The sequence below is a fragment of the Lithobates pipiens genome, unplaced genomic scaffold (genome assembly GCF_037356315.1).
Source record: "Lithobates pipiens isolate NorthernLeopardFrog02 unplaced genomic scaffold, aLitPip1_a1.2 Scaffold_25, whole genome shotgun sequence".
Lineage (NCBI taxonomy): Eukaryota > Metazoa > Chordata > Amphibia > Anura > Ranidae > Lithobates > Lithobates pipiens.
In genome coordinates, this window is record NW_027507787.1 from 231,055,864 (window position 1) to 231,075,219 (window position 19,356).

Sequence of the window (19,356 nt, forward strand, 5' to 3'; positions counted from 1 at the left end):
GATGTGTGCCTCCTGCACAGTATACACCTGAGATACTCCTTATTGCTGGTGTTCTGTTTCTGTAATACAGGCATCTGCAGCAGTTAAGGTGCGTGTTGTGTGCCTCCTGCACAGTATACACCCAAAGCTACCCTTTATTACTGGTGTCCTGTTTCTGTAATACAGGCATCTGCAGAAGTTAGAGTGGGTGTTGTGTGCCTCCGGCACAGTATACACCTGAAGATTCCCCTTATTGCTGGTGTTCTGTTTCTGTAATACAGGCATCTGCAGAAGCTAGAGTGGGTGTTGTGTGCCTCCTGCACAGGATACACCTGAAGATACCCCTTATTACTGGTGTTCTGTTTCTGTAATACAGGCATCTGCAGCAGTTAAAGTGGGTGTTGTGTGCCTCCTGCACAGTATACACCTGAAGCTGCCCTTTATTACTGGCAGGGGCGTACCAATATGGGGGCGGGGGTTGCGGTCCGCCCCGGGTGCCACACTTTGGGGGGGTGTCAGTGGCCAAGTGACTTTGATATGGGGGTGCATTCCGCACCCAAGTCGGGGTGACACCGTCAGATCATCTCAAGGGCATCCCTGCTATCTCCGCTGGGGTGGCTGCTTCCACACAGTGAATAGGAGTCCTCCCTAGCTGACTGAGAGCCCGAGGTGGTGAGCAGGGGGGGGGATTGATGTAAGAAGAGGCTGCAGCCTGCAGAATTGTGTCTACCCCTGTGCTGGTCTAAGGTGGGGGGGTCAGTGACTGTGATTGCTATATCCACCACTCCCTCTCCCTGCCATGTGTATTGTGTAGCTGTCTGACCTGATTGGGGGGGTTGATGTAAGAAGGGGCTGGAGGAGTGTGTCTAACCCTGCCATGTTCTGGTCTGGGGGGGGGGGGTCGGGGTGATTGCTGTGTCCCCCTCCCCCTGCCATTTGTATATTGTAGCTGATGGGGGGGTTGATGTAAGAAGAGGCTGTAGTATTGTGTCTACCCCTGTGCTGGTCTGAGGGGGGGGGAGTCAGGGTGACTGCTGTGTCCATCACCCCCTCCCATGTGTATAGTGTAGCTGACCTGATGGGGGAGGAGGGATTTCAGAATGCAGATATGTCCTATATACAGGGTGCAGAATGCAGATATGTCCTATATACAGGGTGCAGAATCCAGATATGTCCTATATACAGGGTGCAGAATGCAGATATGTCCTATATACAGGGTGCAGAATCCCGAAATGTCCTATATACAGGGTGCAGGATCCAGATATGTCCTATATATAGGGTGCAGAATGCAGATATGTCCTATATACAGGGTGCAGAATCCAGGCGTGTGCTGTATACAATAAATATTCTTGAGAAAATGGAAAATAAATCGTGGGTGTTTTTTCATTTTAAATTGGGGGGGGGGTGCCAGATGTAGGATCCGCCCCGGGTGCCAAACGCTCTAGGTACGCCCCTGATTACTGGTGTTCTGTTTCTGTGATACAGGCATCTGCAGAAGTTAGAGTGTGTTCTGAGCCTCCTGCACAGTATACACCTGAAGCTACCCTTTATTACTGGTGTTCTGTTTCTGTAATACAGGCATCTGCAGCAGTTAAAGTATGTGTTGTGTGCCTCCTGCACAGTATACACCTGAAGCAACCCTTTATTGCTGGTGTCCTGTTTCTGTAATACAGGCATCTGCAGAAGTTAGAGTGGGTGTTGTGTGCCTCCTGCACAGTATACACCTGAAGATTCCCCTTATTACTGGTGTTCTGTTTCTGTAATACAGGCATCTGCATCAGTTAGAGTGGGTGATGTGTGCCTCCTGCACAGTATACACCTGAGATACTCCTTATTGCTGGTGTTCTGTTTCTGTAATACAGGCATCTGCAGCAGTTAAGGTGCGTGTTGTGTGCCTCCTGCACAGTATACACCCAAAGCTACCCTTTATTACTGGTGTCCTGTTTCTGTAATACAGGCATCTGCAGAAGTTAGAGTGGGTGTTGTGTGCCTCCTGCACAGTATACACCTGAAGATTCCCCTTATTGCTGGTGTTCTGTTTCTGTAATATAGGCATCTGCATCAGTTAGAGTGGGTGTTGTGTGCCTCCTGCACAGCATACACCTGAAGCGACCCTTTATTACTGGTGTTCTGTTTCTGTAATACAGGCATCTGCAGCAGTTAAAGTGGGTGTTGTGTACCTCCTGCACAGTATACACTTGAAGCTACCCTTTATTACTGGTGTTCTGTTTCTGTAATACAGGCATCTGCAGAAGTTAGAGTGTTTGTTGTGAGCCTCCTGCACAGTATACACCTGAAGCTACCCTTTATTACTGGTGTTCTATTTCTGTAATTAGTGATGGCCGAACGGTTCGCCCGGCGGTCGTTTCGCGGCGAATTTCCGACTTTCGCCGTCCGCGGGTTCGAACGCCTTTTTCCGTCGTTCGCCCCGGCGGACTTACGTGTTTAATGTATACAAGAACTTTAACCTTTCGTGACACGTTTATCATGTGTTACAGGACAACCAATTGAGACATGACAGCTCATGGACACTTGGACATTCCCCCTAACCTATAAATACACCCGATCCGGTGGCCATTTTACATTCTTTCTTCTGTCACTGTAGGGAAAGGATCCTGTGTGGAGTAGGGACAGAGAAAACGCTAGCTATTTGGTACACAAAAGTTCTTTTCAGGACTGGTATAGGTGTTAGGTCAGCAGCCTGAGTTTCTTTTGTCAGTTTAGATAAAGGGACAGAGCGCTGTATGCTGCTATTTTAGGGACAGCTCAGCCAGATTAGTCTTTCTTCATCATCATCATCATCATCATCATTAGCTGTTACTATCAGGTCCACAAAAGAGCTGTTCCAGCTAATCGTTCCAGCCTACTCTTTTTTGCCAATTTGTATAGGGACAGGCAGGAAGCAGTGTGTCAGGCAGTGAGGATAATTTTAAAGACTTGCTGTTACTATTAGTTCCACAAAGGTTCTTTTCAGGACTGGTATCAGTGGTACGGTAATAGGCTTGTACACGTATAATATTCTTTCTTCCAAATATAGAAAGAATATTATACTTGACTGCTGCCCTTCTGCTGCAGTCTGCTAATCATTCACAACTCACTTGTTCCACAAAGCTCTTTATCAGGACTGGTAACTTGGTCTGTCTAGGGTGCTACGGTACATAGGCTTGGGTGCGGTACAGTCTGCTGTTCTGTAAGGACCGCTATCGGTCCACAATACATAGGGTTGCCGTGCACTACTGCTGACCGCTGCCCTATACTGCAGCAGTCCTTCATTGGTATAGGGACTGACGTACAGTCTGCTAATCACTAACACACAACCTGCTTGGTCCACAAAAGTTCTTATAAGGACTGGTAACTTGGTATAGGGTGCTACGGTACATAGGCCTGAGTGCGTTACAGTCTGCTGTTCTGTAAGGACCGCTATCGGTCCACAATACATAGGGTTGCCGTGCACTACTGCTGACCGCTGCCCTATACTGCAGCAGTCCTTCAGCGGTATAGGGACTGACGCACAGTCTGCTAAACACTAACACACAACCTGCTTGGTCCACAAAAGTTTTTATAAGGACTGGTAACTTGGTATAGGGTGCTACGGTACATAGGCCTGAGTGCAGTACAGTCTGCTGTTCTGTAAGGACCGCTATCGGTCCACAATACATAGGGTTGCCGTGCACTACTGCTGACCGCTGCCCTATACTGCAGCAGTCCTTCATTGGTATAGGGACTGACGTACAGTCTGCTAATCACTAACACACAACCTGCTTGGTCCACAAAAGTTCTTATAAGGACTGGTAACTTGGTATAGGGTGCTACGGTACATAGGCCTGAGTGCGTTACAGTCTGCTGTTCTGTAAGGACCGCTATCGGTCCACAATACATAGGGTTGACGTGCACCACTGCTGACCGCTGCCCTATACTGCAGCAGTCCTTCAGCGGTATAGGGACTGACGTACAGTCTGCTAAACACTAATACACAACCTGCTTGGTCCACAAAAGTTCTTATAAGGACTGGTAACTTGGTATAGGGTGCTACGGTACATAGGCTTGAGTGCGGTACAGTCTGCTGTTCTGTAAGGACCGCTATCGGTCCACAATAGATAGGGTTGACGTGCACCACTGCTGACCGCTGCCCTATACTGCAGCAGTCCTTCAGCGGTATAGGGACTGACGCACAGTCTGCTAAACACTAACACACAACCTGCTTGGTCCACAAAAGTTTTTATAAGGACTGGTAACTTGGTATAGGGTGCTACGGTACATAGGCCTGAGTGCGTTACAGTCTGCTGTTCTGTAAGGACCGCTATCGGTCCACAATACATAGGGTTGCCGTGCACTACTGCTGACCGCTGCCCTATACTGCAGCAGTCCTTCATTGGTATAGGGACTGACGTACAGTCTGCTAATCACTAACACACAACCTGCTTGGTCCACAAAAGTTCTTATAAGGACTGGTAACTTGGTATAGGGTGCTACGGTACATAGGCCTGAGTGCGTTACAGTCTGCTGTTCTGTAAGGACCGCTATCGGTCCACAATACATAGGGTTGACGTGCACCACTGCTGACCGCTGCCCTATACTGCAGCAGTCCTTCAGCGGTATAGGGACTGACGTACAGTCTGCTAAACACTAATACACAACCTGCTTGGTCCACAAAAGTTCTTATAAGGACTGGTAACTTGGTATAGGGTGCTACGGTACATAGGCTTGAGTGCGGTACAGTCTGCTGTTCTGTAAGGACCGCTATCGGTCCACAATACATAGGGTTGCCGTGCACTACTGCTGACCGCTGCCCTATACTGCAGCAGTCCTTCATTGGTATAGGGACTGACGTACAGTCTGCTAATCACTAACACACAACCTGCTTGTTCCACAAAAGTTCTTATAAGGACTGGTAACTTGGTATAGGGTGCTACGGTACATAGGCTTGAGTGCGGTACAGTCTGCTGTTCTGTAAGGACCGCTATCGGTCCACAATAGATAGGGTTGACGTGCACCACTGCTGACCGCTGCCCTATACTGCAGCAGTCCTTCAGCGGTATAGGGACTGACGTACAGTCTGCTAAACACTAATACACAACCTGCTTGGTCCACAAAAGTTCTTATAAGGACTGGTAACTTGGTATAGGGTGCTACGGTACATAGGCTTGAGTGCGGTACAGTCTGCTGTTCTGTAAGGACCGCTATCGGTCCACAATAGATAGGGTTGACGTGCACCACTGCTGACCGCTGCCCTATACTGCAGCAGTCCTTCAGCGGTATAGGGACTGACGTACAGTCTGCTAAACACTAATACACAACCTGCTTGGTCCACAAAAGTTCTTATAAGGACTGGTAACTTGGTATAGGGTGCTACGGTACATAGGCTTGAGTGCGGTACAGTCTGCTGTTCTGTAAGGACCGCTATCGGTCCACAATACATAGGGTTGCCGTGCACTACTGCTGACCGCTGCCCTATACTGCAGCAGTCCTTCATTGGTATAGGGACTGACGTACAGTCTGCTAATCACTAACACACAACCTGCTTGTTCCACAAAAGTTCTTATAAGGACTGGTAACTTGGTATAGGGTGCTACGGTACATAGGCTTGAGTGCGGTACAGTCTGCTGTTCTGTAAGGACCGCTATCGGTCCACAATAGATAGGGTTGACGTGCACCACTGCTGACCGCTGCCCTATACTGCAGCAGTCCTTCAGCGGTATAGGGACTGACGTACAGTCTGCTAAACACTAATACACAACCTGCTTGGTCCACAAAAGTTCTTATAAGGACTGGTAACTTGGTATAGGGTGCTACGGTACATAGGCTTGAGTGCGGTACAGTCTGCTGTTCTGTAAGGACCGCTATCGGTCCACAATAGATAGGGTTGACGTGCACCACTGCTGACCGCTGCCCTATACTGCAGCAGTCCTTCAGCGGTATAGGGACTGACGTACAGTCTGCTAAACACTAATACACAACCTGCTTGGTCCACAAAAGTTCTTATAAGGACTGGTAACTTGGTATAGGGTGCTACGGTACATAGGCTTGAGTGCGGTACAGTCTGCTGTTCTGTAAGGACCGCTATAGGTCCACAATAGATAGGGTTGACGTGCACCACTGCTGACCGCTCACCTATACTGCAGCAGTCCTTCAGCGGTATAGGGACTAAGAGTTTTGTCACAGGGTCATTTAAAAAATGACATGCAGAGGAAGAGGCAGGCCCTTCCGCAGGGGTGGTAGGGGTAGGGCAGGAGCAACAGGCTTGAGCCAAAGTGGGAAGTTGCAGAAGGTGCGTTCAATTACTTTAAAGGATGCACCAGACTTGGTTGAGTGGCTCGCTCAGCCTTACTCTTCTGCACCCTCCTCATCCTCTCGATCTGCACCCTCTTCTTCACTCTCTGCTATGTGCACCCCCAAAGACACTACCACCAACAACACGACCACCACCACCACCACCACATACCTTCCGCTTGAGTCACTGGAATTATTTTCCGATCCATATCAAGAGGACATTTCTGATGCGCAGCCACTCTTGGTATTGGATCAGGAAGAGGAGGTAGCAACAAGCGCTACTCAGCAGTCTGACGCCAGTACCCAGATCAGCCCAAGGAGGAGGTTGGTCCCCGGTGTTGCTGCCTACTCTACTTATAGCGGTGGGGAAGGTGACGTTGATGATGACGTGTCTAGTGATGTCACGTGGGTGCCCACAAGAGAGGAAGAGGAGGGGAGTTCAGAGGGAGATATGGACCAGCAGATAGGGAGGAGAAGCAGCAATGACTTACATTGCACAGCAGGGACAAAGCAGACTGCAAATGTATCAGGAGCGAGTCATCGACCATGTACGGTCACATCTGGCGCTCCCAGGACACCGGCACATGGCTCCGCAGTGTGGGCTTTTTTTAACGTGTCCGCTGCTGACAATAGCGTTGCCATCTGCAATCTTTGCAGTCAACGCGTTAGTCGCGGTAAGCCCAATACTCACCTAGGGACGACCGCCTTAAGAAGGCACATGAGCAGCCATCACCGAGCCCAGTGGGAGCAACGGAACACACAAAGCCACACTGCAGGCTCTCACCGTCCAGCCTCGTCTTCTACTTCTCCTTCTCCTCTCTCCTCACAATTGTCCTCCACTCCACCTTCCATCACGCCAAGCTCACATTTTTCTGCAAAAAGGCAGGCTTCCGTGGGCCTAATGTTTGAGCGTAAAAAAATGATGACGCCGGATAACCCTCTTGCCCAACGGTTGGCGGCTGGCTTGTCAGAACTCATAGCCCGCCAACTACTGCCATATAAACTGGTGGACTCGGAGGCCTTTCGCAAATTTGTGGCCATTGGAACACCACAATGGAAGGTCCCAGGAAGGAAGTATTTCTCAGAGAAGGGCATCCCAGAGCTATATGGCCATGTTCAGCGGCAAGTGAATGTATCTCTGGCACACAGTGTCGGTGCCAAGATACATCTGACCACAGACACGTGGTCTAGCAAACACGGGCAGGGAAGGTATATCAGTTTTACTGCCCACTGGGTGAACCTTCTGACGGCCGTCAAGCATGTAACCCGTGGCACCCGTGTAGATTTGGTTTTACCGCCACGGATTGCATGCAGGCCTGACTCTTCTTCTCCTCCTCCTACTCCATCCTCCTCCCTCTCCTCCTCAGCTGCCTCCTCCTTTTCCGCTGCTAGCGTCTCTTCCACTGCACCGCCCAAGCTCCCCAGAACCTATTCCACATGCCAGGTGAGACGTTGCCATGCCGTGCTGCGTCTGTTGTGCCTGGAAGCAAAGAGCCACACTGGCCCGGCACTCCTTTCAGCTTTGCGTTCACAGGCAGATGAGTGGCTAACACCGCTCAATTTGACAGTTGGTAAAGTGGTGTGTGACAACGGTGCCAATCTGCTTAGCGCATTGAAACAGGGCAAAATCACGCACGTGCCGTGCATGGCACACGTCTTAAACTTGGTCGTGCAGCGATTCCTTGTCAAATACCCTGGGGTCCAGGACATCTTGCGGCAGGCAAGGAAAATCTCGGCCCATTTCAGAAGATCTTACACGGCCATGGCTCGCCTTGCTGACATTCAGCGGCGACACCATCTGCCGGTCAGACGTCTTATTTGCGATTGCCCGACGCGATGGAACTCAACCTTCTATATGCTTGATAGGCTGCTCCAGCAGAAACGTGCAGTTAACGTCTACCTGTATGAACTCTGCGAAAGAAACGGTTCTGGGGAGCTGGGTTTTTTTTCACCGCGCCAGTGGCTGCTCATGCGCGACACATGCAGACTTCTGCGGCCATTTGAGGAGATCACCAAACTGGTCAGTCGCAGCCATGGCGCCATCAGTGACATGGTACCTTATGCCTTCTTTCTGGAGCGTGCATTGCGTCGTGTCATTGATCAGGCTGTGGAGGAGCAGGAGCGGGAAGATGAGGAAGTCGCAATGCTGGATGAATTCCCAGGGGGGGCTACTCTATCTGAGACAAGTCAACAACAGGAGTCTGATGAGGAGTCAGAGGAGGATGGTGCCGGGGCGGATGAGCAGGAGCAAGAAGAGCATGCTTTAAACCTTTCTGGGATCCCTGTTGTGCGAGGATGGGGAGAGGAGAATGAAGAGGACGACATTATCCTGGATGATGAGCAGGAGCCAGGCCACCACACCGCTTCCACTTTAGTGCAAATGGGGGCCTTCATGCTCCAGTGTTTTAATAGGGACCCCCGTATAAAAAGCATGAGGGTCAAGGACCAGTACTGGGTGGCAACGTACTTAGACCCCCGGTACAAACACAAAATGGCGGAAATGTTACCGCCGTCGCAGAGGGCTGTCAGAATGCAGCACTTCCAGGCCTTGCTTCGAGAAATGCTGCATTCTGCTTTTGCGTGCGCTGGCAGAGGAGCAATTCCCACTCCCAGAGAAGGATTTGCGGGTACCAATCCAACAGCGCCTGCAAGAAGAGGCCGGTTTGAAGATGTGTTGGTGACTTCGGATATGAGGTCATTCTTTCAGCCGACCCATCGACAGGTGTCATCCGGATCCAGCATCAGGGAACGCCTAGACCGTCAGGTGTCCGACTACATTGGGTTAACGGCCGATGTGGACGCTCTGAGGAGTGATGAACCCCTAGACTACTGGGTGGGCAGGCTTGACCTCTGGCCAGAGCTTGCCCAATTTGCAATCGAACTGTTGGCTTGCCCCTCATCCAGTGTCCTGTCCGAAAGGACGTTCAGCGCAGCAGGGGGGATTGTGACCGATAAGCGTACTCGCCTAGCTCACCACAGTGTTAACTACCTCACATTTCTAAAAATGAATGAGGCATGGATCTCGGAGGAATTCAACACATGTGATCAGTAGACCATGTATATGTCTATAAACAATTTTTGGAATCAAGCACACAGACCTTCTTAATTCATTTGGCTCACTTCCCTGACCCAAAAAAGCACACCGTACTATATGCCCCTACCCTCCTCTTTGAAGAGGTTGAGCGGTGTCATATTTCTACTGGGGCTGCTTATTATGAGGGGTTCCCACCATCCCTGTGCTGTGCTGACTTCCTCCTGGGTGTTCTTATTATGAGGGGCTCCCACCATCCCTGTGCTGTGCTGACTTCCTCCTGGGGGTTCTTATTATGAGGGGATCACACCATCCCTGTGCTGTGCTGACTTCCTCCTGGGGCTGCTTACGGTGCTGCTGTCAGCGCTGTATGTCACGGAGCTGCTGTCAGCGCTGTATGTCACGGAGCTGCTGTCAGCGCTGTATGTCACGGAGCTGCTGTCAGCGCTGTATGTCACGGAGCTGCTGTCAGCGCTGTATGTCACGGAGCTGCTGTCAGCGCTGTATGTCACGGAGCTGCTGTCAGCGCTGTATGTCACGGAGCTGCTGTCAGCGCTGTATGTCACGGAGCTGCTGTCAGCGCTGTATGTCACGGAGCTGCTGTCAGCGCTGTATGTCACGGAGCTGCTGTCAGCGCTGTATGTCACGGAGCTGCTGTCAGCGCTGTATGTCACGGAGCTGCTGTCAGCGCTGTATGTCACGGTGCTGCTGTCAGCGCTGTATGTCACGGAGCTGCTGTCAGCGCTGTATGTCACGGAGCTGCTGTCAGTGCTGTATGTCACGGAGCTGCTGTCAGCGCTGTATGTCACGGAGCTGCTGTCAGCGCTGTATGTCACGGAGCTGCTGTCAGCGCTGTATGTCACGGTGCTGCTGTCAGCGCTGTATGTCACGGAGCTGCTGTCAGCGCTGTATGTCACGGAGCTGCTGTCAGCGCTGTATGTCACGGAGCTGCTGTCAGCGCTGTATGTCACGGAGCTGCTGTCAGCGCTGTATGTCACGGAGCTGCTGTCAGCGCTGTATGTCACGGTGCTGCTGTCAGCGCTGTATGTCACGGAGCTGCTGTCAGCGCTGTATGTCACGGAGCTGCTGTCAGTGCTGTATGTCACGGAGCTGCTGTCAGCGCTGTATGTCACGGAGCTGCTGTCAGCGCTGTATGTCACGGAGCTGCTGTCAGCGCTGTATGTCACGGTGCTGCTGTCAGCGCTGTATGTCACGGAGCTGCTGTCAGCGCTGTATGTCACGGAGCTGCTGTCAGCGCTGTATGTCACGGAGCTGCTGTCAGCGCTGTATGTCACGGAGCTGCTGTCAGCGCTGTATGTCACGGAGCTGCTGTCAGCGCTGTATGTCACGGTGCTGATGTCAGTGCTCTGTATTACGGTGCTGCTGTCAGTGCTCTGTATCTCCTGCACCCTCTTGTTTGCCTACCCTGGTCCCTGACCTTCCCTCTCCTCCATTGCCTTCATTAGCTCCATAGTCCTGAATTGTCAGAACAATTTCCCAAATAAAAAAAAAATGCTTGTAGTTATCGATCCCAAATTCACCTCATACATGTATTATGCTATTGTCCAGGTGGTGGGACTACGTGCTACCCCCTAATAATTACCCCGTGGCCGCAAATTCGACCTAAAGGTTTGCGAAATTCGCCTCCCATTGAAGTCAATGGAGCCCGCGGCGAACGGTCGTTTTCGCGAACGTTTGTGTCCGTTCGCGTTTCGCGTTCGCGAAACGTCCCGTCGGAAGTTCGTCCATCACTATCTGTAATACAGGCATCTTCATCAGTTAGAGTGGGTGTTGTGTGCCTCCTGCACAGTATACACCTGAAGATGCCCCTTATTGCTGGTGTTATGTTTCTGTAATACAGGCATCTGCATCAGTTAGAGTGGGTGTTGTGTGCCTCCTGCACAGTATACACCTGAAGCTACCCTTTATTACCGATGTTCTATTTCTGTAATACAGGCATCTGCATCAGTTAAAGTGGGTGTTGTGTGCCTCCTGCACAGTATACATCTGAAGATACCCTTTATTACTAGTGTTCTGTTTCTGTGATACAGGCATCTGCAGAAGTTAGAATGGGTGTTGTGTGCCTCCTGCACAGTATACACCTGAAGATAACCCTTATGATGGTGTTCTGTTTCTGTAATACAGGCATCTGCAGCAGTTAAAGTGGGTGTTGTGTGCCTCCTGCACAGTATACACCTGAAGCTGCCCTTTATTACTGGCAGGGGCGTACCAATATGGGGGCGGGGGTTGCGGTCCGCCCCGGGTGCCACACTTTGGGGGGGTGTCAGTGGCCAAGTGACTTTGATATGGGGGTGCATTCCGCACCCAAGTCGGGGTGACACCGTCAGATCATCTCAAGGGCATCCCTGCTATCTCCGCTGGGGTGGCTGCTTCCACACAGTGAATAGGAGTCCTCCCTAGCTGACTGAGAGCCCGAGGTGGTGAGCAGGGGGGGGGATTGATGTAAGAAGAGGCTGCAGCCTGCAGAATTGTGTCTACCCCTGTGCTGGTCTAAGGTGGGGGGGTCAGTGACTGTGATTGCTATATCCACCACTCCCTCTCCCTGCCATGTGTATTGTGTAGCTGTCTGACCTGATTGGGGGGGTTGATGTAAGAAGGGGCTGGAGGAGTGTGTCTAACCCTGCCATGTTCTGGTCTGGGGGGGGGGGGTCGGGGTGATTGCTGTGTCCCCCTCCCCCTGCCATTTGTATATTGTAGCTGATGGGGGGGTTGATGTAAGAAGAGGCTGTAGTATTGTGTCTACCCCTGTGCTGGTCTGAGGGGGGGGGAGTCAGGGTGACTGCTGTGTCCATCACCCCCTCCCATGTGTATAGTGTAGCTGACCTGATGGGGGAGGAGGGATTTCAGAATGCAGATATGTCCTATATACAGGGTGCAGAATGCAGATATGTCCTATATACAGGGTGCAGAATCCAGATATGTCCTATATACAGGGTGCAGAATGCAGATATGTCCTATATACAGGGTGCAGAATCCCGAAATGTCCTATATACAGGGTGCAGGATCCAGATATGTCCTATATATAGGGTGCAGAATGCAGATATGTCCTATATACAGGGTGCAGAATCCAGGCGTGTGCTGTATACAATAAATATTCTTGAGAAAATGGAAAATAAATCGTGGGTGTTTTTTCATTTTAAATTGGGGGGGGGGGTGCCAGATGTAGGATCCGCCCCGGGTGCCAAACGCTCTAGGTACGCCCCTGATTACTGGTGTTCTGTTTCTGTGATACAGGCATCTACAGAAGTTAGAGTGTGTTCTGAGCCTCCTGCACAGTATACACCTGAAGCTACCCTTTATTACTGGTGTTCTGTTTCTGTAATACAGGCATCTGCAGCAGTTAAAGTATGTGTTGTGTGCCTCCTGCACAGTATACACCTGAAGCAACCCTTTATTGCTGGTGTCCTGTTTCTGTAATACAGGCATCTGCAGAAGTTAGAGTGGGTGTTGTGTGCCTCCTGCACAGTATACACCTGAAGATTCCCCTTATTACTGGTGTTCTGTTTCTGTAATACAGGCATCTGCATCAGTTAGAGTGGGTGATGTGTGCCTCCTGCACAGTATACACCTGAGATACTCCTTATTGCTGGTGTTCTGTTTCTGTAATACAGGCATCTGCAGCAGTTAAGGTGCGTGTTGTGTGCCTCCTGCACAGTATACACCCAAAGCTACCCTTTATTACTGGTGTCCTGTTTCTGTAATACAGGCATCTGCAGAAGTTAGAGTGGGTGTTGTGTGCCTCCTGCACAGTATACACCTGAAGATTCCCCTTATTGCTGGTGTTCTGTTTCTGTAATATAGGCATCTGCATCAGTTAGAGTGGGTGTTGTGTGCCTCCTGCACAGCATACACCTGAAGCGACCCTTTATTACTGGTGTTCTGTTTCTGTAATACAGGCATCTGCAGCAGTTAAAGTGGGTGTTGTGTACCTCCTGCACAGTATACACTTGAAGCTACCCTTTATTACTGGTGTTCTGTTTCTGTAATACAGGCATCTGCAGAAGTTAGAGTGTTTGTTGTGAGCCTCCTGCACAGTATACACCTGAAGCTACCCTTTATTACTGGTGTTCTATTTCTGTAATACAGGCATCTTCATCAGTTAGAGTGGGTGTTGTGTGCCTCCTGCACAGTATACACCTGAAGATGCCCCTTATTGCTGGTGTTATGTTTCTGTAATACAGGCATCTGCATCAGTTAGAGTGGGTGTTGTGTGCCTCCTGCACAGTATACACCTGAAGCTACCCTTTATTACCGATGTTCTATTTCTGTAATACAGGCATCTGCATCAGTTAAAGTGGGTGTTGTGTGCCTCCTGCACAGTATACATCTGAAGATACCCTTTATTACTAGTGTTCTGTTTCTGTGATACAGGCATCTGCAGAAGTTAGAATGGGTGTTGTGTGCCTCCTGCACAGTATACACCTGAAGATAACCCTTATGATGGTGTTCTGTTTCTGTAATACAGGCATCTGCAGCAGTTAAAGTGGGTGTTGTGTGCCTCCTGCACAGTATACACCTGAAGCTGCCCTTTATTACTGGCAGGGGCGTACCAATATGGGGGTGGGGGGTGCGGTCCGCCCCGGGTGCCACACTTTGGGGAGGTGTCAGTGGCCAAGTGACTTTGATATGGGGGTGCATTCCGCACCCAAGTCGGGGTGACACCGTCAGATCATCTCAAGGGCATCCCTGCTGTCTCTGGTTGCTCATTTTCACTTTAGTTTTTTTTAGAACACCCCCGTGCCATGGCCACAATGGACTGTTCCAGACTGTTCAGTGAGTGACTGTATTCCCTACTGCTAGCTCCGCCTCCACCCACCACTGCTGCTGCCTGTGTGTGTCTGTCTCATCTATCTCCGCTGGGGTGGCTGCTTCCACACAGTGAATAGGAGTCCTCCCTAGCTGACTGAGAGCCCGAGGTGGTGAGCAGGGGGGGGGGGGATTGATGTAAGAAGAGGCTGCAGCCTGCAGAATTGTGTCTACCCCTGTGCTGGTCTAAGGTGGGGGGGTCAGTGACTGTGATTGCTATATCCACCACTTCCTCTCCCTGCCATGTGTATTGTGTAGCTGTCTGACCTGATTGGGGGGGTTGATGTAAGAAGGGGCTGGAGGAGTGTGTCTAACCCTGCCATGTTCTGGTCTGGGGGGGGTCGGGGTGATTGCTGTGTCCCCCTCCCCCTGCCATGTGTATATTGTAGCTGATGGGGGGTTGATGTAAGAAGAGGCTGTAGTATTGTGTCTACCCCTGTGCTGGTCTGAGGGGGGGGGGGGGTCAGGGTGACTGCTGTGTCCATCACCCCCTCCCATGTGTATAGTGTAGCTGACCTGATGGGGGAGGAGGGATTTCAGAATGCAGATATGTCCTATATACAGGGTGCAGAATGCAGATATGTGCTATATACAGGGTGCAGAATCCAGATATGTCCTATATACAGGGTGCAGAATGCAGATATGTCCTATATACAGGGTGCAGAATCCCGATATGTCCTATATACAGGGTGCAGAATCCAGGCGTGTGCTGTATACAATAAATATTCTTGAGAAAATGGAAAATAAATCGTGGGTGTTTTTTCATTTTAAATTGGGGGGGGGGGGGTGCCAGATGTAGGATCCGCCCTGGGTGCCAAATGCTCTAGGTACGCCCCTGATTACTGGTGTTCTGTTTCTGTGATACAGGCATCTGCAGAAGTTAGAGTGTGTTGTGAGCCTCCTGCACAGTATACACCTGAAGCTACCCTTTATTACTGGTGTTCTGTTTCTGTAATACAGGCATTTGCAGCAGTTAAAGTATGTGTTGTATGCCTCCTGCACAGTATACACCTGAAGCAACCCTTTATTGCTGGTGTCCTGTTTCTGTAATACAGGCATCTGCAGAAGTTAGAGTGGGTGTTGTGTGCCTCCTGCACAGTATACACCTGAAGATTCCCCTTATTGCTGGTGTTCTGTTTCTGTAATACAGGCATCTGCATCAGTTAGAGTGGGTTATGTGTGCCTCCTGCACAGTATACACCTGAGATACTCCTTATTGCTGGTGTTCTGTTTCTGTAATACAGGCATCTGCAGCAGTTAAGGTGCGTGTTGTGTGCCTCCTGCACAGTATACACCCAAAGCTACCCTTTATTACTGGTGTCCTGTTTCTGTAATACAGGCATCTGCAGAAGTTAGAGTGGGTGTTGTGTGCCTCCTGCACAGTATACACCTGAAGATTCCCCTTATTGCTGGTGTTCTGTTTCTGTAATACAGGCATCTGCATCAGTTAGAGTGGGTGATGTGTGCCTCCTGCACAGTATACACCTGAGATACTCCTTATTGCTGGTGTTCTGTTTCTGTAATACAGGCATCTGCAGCAGTTAAGGTGCGTGTTGTGTGCCTCCTGCACAGTATACACCCAAAGCTACCCTTTATTACTGGTGTCCTGTTTCTGTAATACAGGCATCTGCAGAAGTTAGAGTGGGTGTTGTGTGCCTCCTGCACAGTATACACCTGAAGATTCCCCTTATTGCTGGTGTTCTGTTTCTGTAATACAGGCATCTGCAGAAGCTAGAGTGGGTGTTGTGTGCCTCCTGCACAGGATACACCTGAAGATACCCCTTATTACTGGTGTTCTGTTTCTGTAATACAGGCATCTGCAGCAGTTAAAGTGGGTGTTGTGTGCCTCCTGCACAGTATACACCTGAAGCTGCCCTTTATTACTGGCAGGGGCGTACCAATATGGGGGCGGGGGTTGCGGTCCGCCCCGGGTGCCACACTTTGGGGGGGTGTCAGTGGCCAAGTGACTTTGATATGGGGGTGCATTCCGCACCCAAGTCGGGGTGACACCGTCAGATCATCTCAAGGGCATCCCTGCTATCTCCGCTGGGGTGGCTGCTTCCACACAGTGAATAGGAGTCCTCCCTAGCTGACTGAGAGCCCGAGGTGGTGAGCAGGGGGGGGGATTGATGTAAGAAGAGGCTGCAGCCTGCAGAATTGTGTCTACCCCTGTGCTGGTCTAAGGTGGGGGGGTCAGTGACTGTGATTGCTATATCCACCACTCCCTCTCCCTGCCATGTGTATTGTGTAGCTGTCTGACCTGATTGGGGGGGTTGATGTAAGAAGGGGCTGGAGGAGTGTGTCTAACCCTGCCATGTTCTGGTCTGGGGGGGGGGTCGGGGTGATTGCTGTGTCCCCCTCCCCCTGCCATTTGTATATTGTAGCTGATGGGGGGGTTGATGTAAGAAGAGGCTGTAGTATTGTGTCTACCCCTGTGCTGGTCTGAGGGGGGGGGAGTCAGGGTGACTGCTGTGTCCATCACCCCCTCCCATGTGTATAGTGTAGCTGACCTGATGGGGGAGGAGGGATTTCAGAATGCAGATATGTCCTATATACAGGGTGCAGAATGCAGATATGTCCTATATACAGGGTGCAGAATCCAGATATGTCCTATATACAGGGTGCAGAATGCAGATAATACCTATATACAGGGTGCAGAATCCCGAAATGTCCTATATACAGGGTGCAGGATCCAGATATGTCCTATATATAGGGTGCAGAATGCAGATATGTCCTATATACAGGGTGCAGAATCCAGGCGTGTGCTGTATACAATAAATATTCTTGAGAAAATGGAAAATAAATCGTGGGTGTTTTTTCATTTTAAATTGGGGGGGGGGGTGCCAGATGTAGGATCCGCCCCGGGTGCCAAACGCTCTAGGTACGCCCCTGATTACTGGTGTTCTGTTTCTGTGATACAGGCATCTGCAGAAGTTAGAGTGTGTTGTGAGCCTCCTGCACAGTATACACCTGAAGCTACCCTTTATTACTGGTGTTCTGTTTCTGTAATACAGGCATCTGCAGCAGTTAAAGTATGTGTTGTGTGCCTCCTGCACAGTATACACCTGAAGCAACCCTTTATTGCTGGTGTCCTGTTTCTGTAATACAGGCATCTGCAGAAGTTAGAGTGGGTGTTGTGTGCCTCCTGCACAGTATACACCTGAAGATTCCCCTTATTGCTGGTGTTCTGTTTCTGTAATACAGGCATCTGCATCAGTTAGAGTGGGTGATGTGTGCCTCCTGCACAGTATACACCTGAGATACTCCTTATTGCTGGTGTTCTGTTTCTGTAATACAGGCATCTGCAGCAGTTAAGGTGCGTGTTGTGTGCCTCCTGCACAGTATACACCCAAAGCTACCCTTTATTACTGGTGTCCTGTTTCTGTAATACAGGCATCTGCAGAAGTTAGAGTGGGTGTTGTGTGCCTCCTGCACAGTATACACCTGAAGATTCCCCTTATTGCTGGTGTTCTGTTTCTGTAATATAGGCATCTGCATCAGTTAGAGTGGGTGTTGTGTGCCTCCTGCACAGCATACACCTGAAGCGACCCTTTATTACTGGTGTTCTGTTTCTGTAATACAGGCATATGCAGCAGTTAAAGTGGGTGTTGTGTACCTCCTGCACAGTATACACCTGAAGCTACCCTTTATTACTGGTGTTCTGTTTCTGTAATACAGGCATCTGCAGAAGTTAGAGTGTTTGTTGTGAGCCTCCTGCACAGTATACACCTGAAGCTACCCTTTACTACTGGTGTTCTATTTCTGTAATACAGGCATCTTCATCAGCTAGAGTTGGTGTTTTGTGCCTCCTGCACAGTATACACCTGAAAATACCCGTTATTGCTGGTGTTATGTTTCTGTAATACAGGCATCTGCATCAGTTAGAGTGGGTGTTGTGTGCCTCCTGCACAGTATACACCTGAAGCTACCCTTTATTACTGGTGTTCTGTTTCTGTAATACAGGCATCTGCATCAGTTAAAGTGGGTTTTGTGTGCCTCCTGCACAGTATACATCTGAAGATACCCCTTATTACTAGTGTTCTGTTTCTGTGATACAGGCATCTGCAGAAGTTAGAATGGGTGTTGTGTGCCTCCTGCACAGTATACACCTGAAGCTACCCTTTATTACTGGTGTTCTGTTTCTGTAAAACAAGCACCCACATCAGTTAGAGTGGGTGCCATGTGCCTCCTGCACAGTATGCACCTGAAGATCCCTTATTACTAGTGTTCTTTTTCTGTAATACAGGCATCTGCATCAGTTAGAGTGGGTGTTGTGCGCCTCCTGCGCAGTATACACCTGAAGATAACCCTTATTGATGGTGTTCTGTTTCTGTAATACAGGCATCTGCAGCATTTACAGTGGGTGTTGTGTGCCTCCTGCACAGTATACACCTGAAGATTCCCCTTATTGCTGGTGTTCTGTTTCTGTAATACAGGCATCTGCATCAGTTAGAGTGGGTGTTGTGTGCCTCCTGCACAGCATACACCTGGAGCTACCCTTTATTACTGGTGTTCTGTTTCTGTAATACAGGCATCTGCAGAAGTTAGAGTGTTTGTTGTGAGCCTCCTGCACAGTATACACCTGAAGCTACCCTTTATTACTGGTGTTCTGTTTCTGTAATACAGGCATCTGCATCAGTTAGAGTGGGTGTTGTGTGCCTCCTGCACAGTATACACCTGAAGCTACCCTTTATTACTGGTGTTCTATTTCTGTAATACAGGCATCTTCATCAGTTAAAGTGTGTGTTGTGTGCCTCCTGCACAGTATACACCTGAAGATACCCCTTATTGCTGGTGTTCTGTTTCTGTAATACAGGCATCTGCATCAGTTAGAGTGGGTGTTGTGTGCCTCCTACACAGGATACACCTGAAGATACCCCTTATTGCTGGTGTTATGTTTCTGTAATACAGGCATCTTCATCAGTTAAAGTGTGTGTTGTGTGCCTCCTGCACAGTATACACCTGAAGCAACCCTTTATTGCTGGTGTCCTGTTTCTGTAATACAGGCATCTGCATCAGTTAGAGTGGGTGTTTTGTGCCTCCTGCACAGTATACACCTGAAGATTCCCCTTATTGCTGGTGCTCTGTTTCTGTAATACAGGCATCTGCATCAGTTAGAGTGGGTGATGTGTGCCTCCTGCACAGTATACACCTGAGATACTCCTTATTGCTGGTGTTCTGTTTCTGTAATACAGGCATCTGCAGCAGTTAAGGTGCGTGTTGTGTGCCTCCTGCACAGTATACACCCA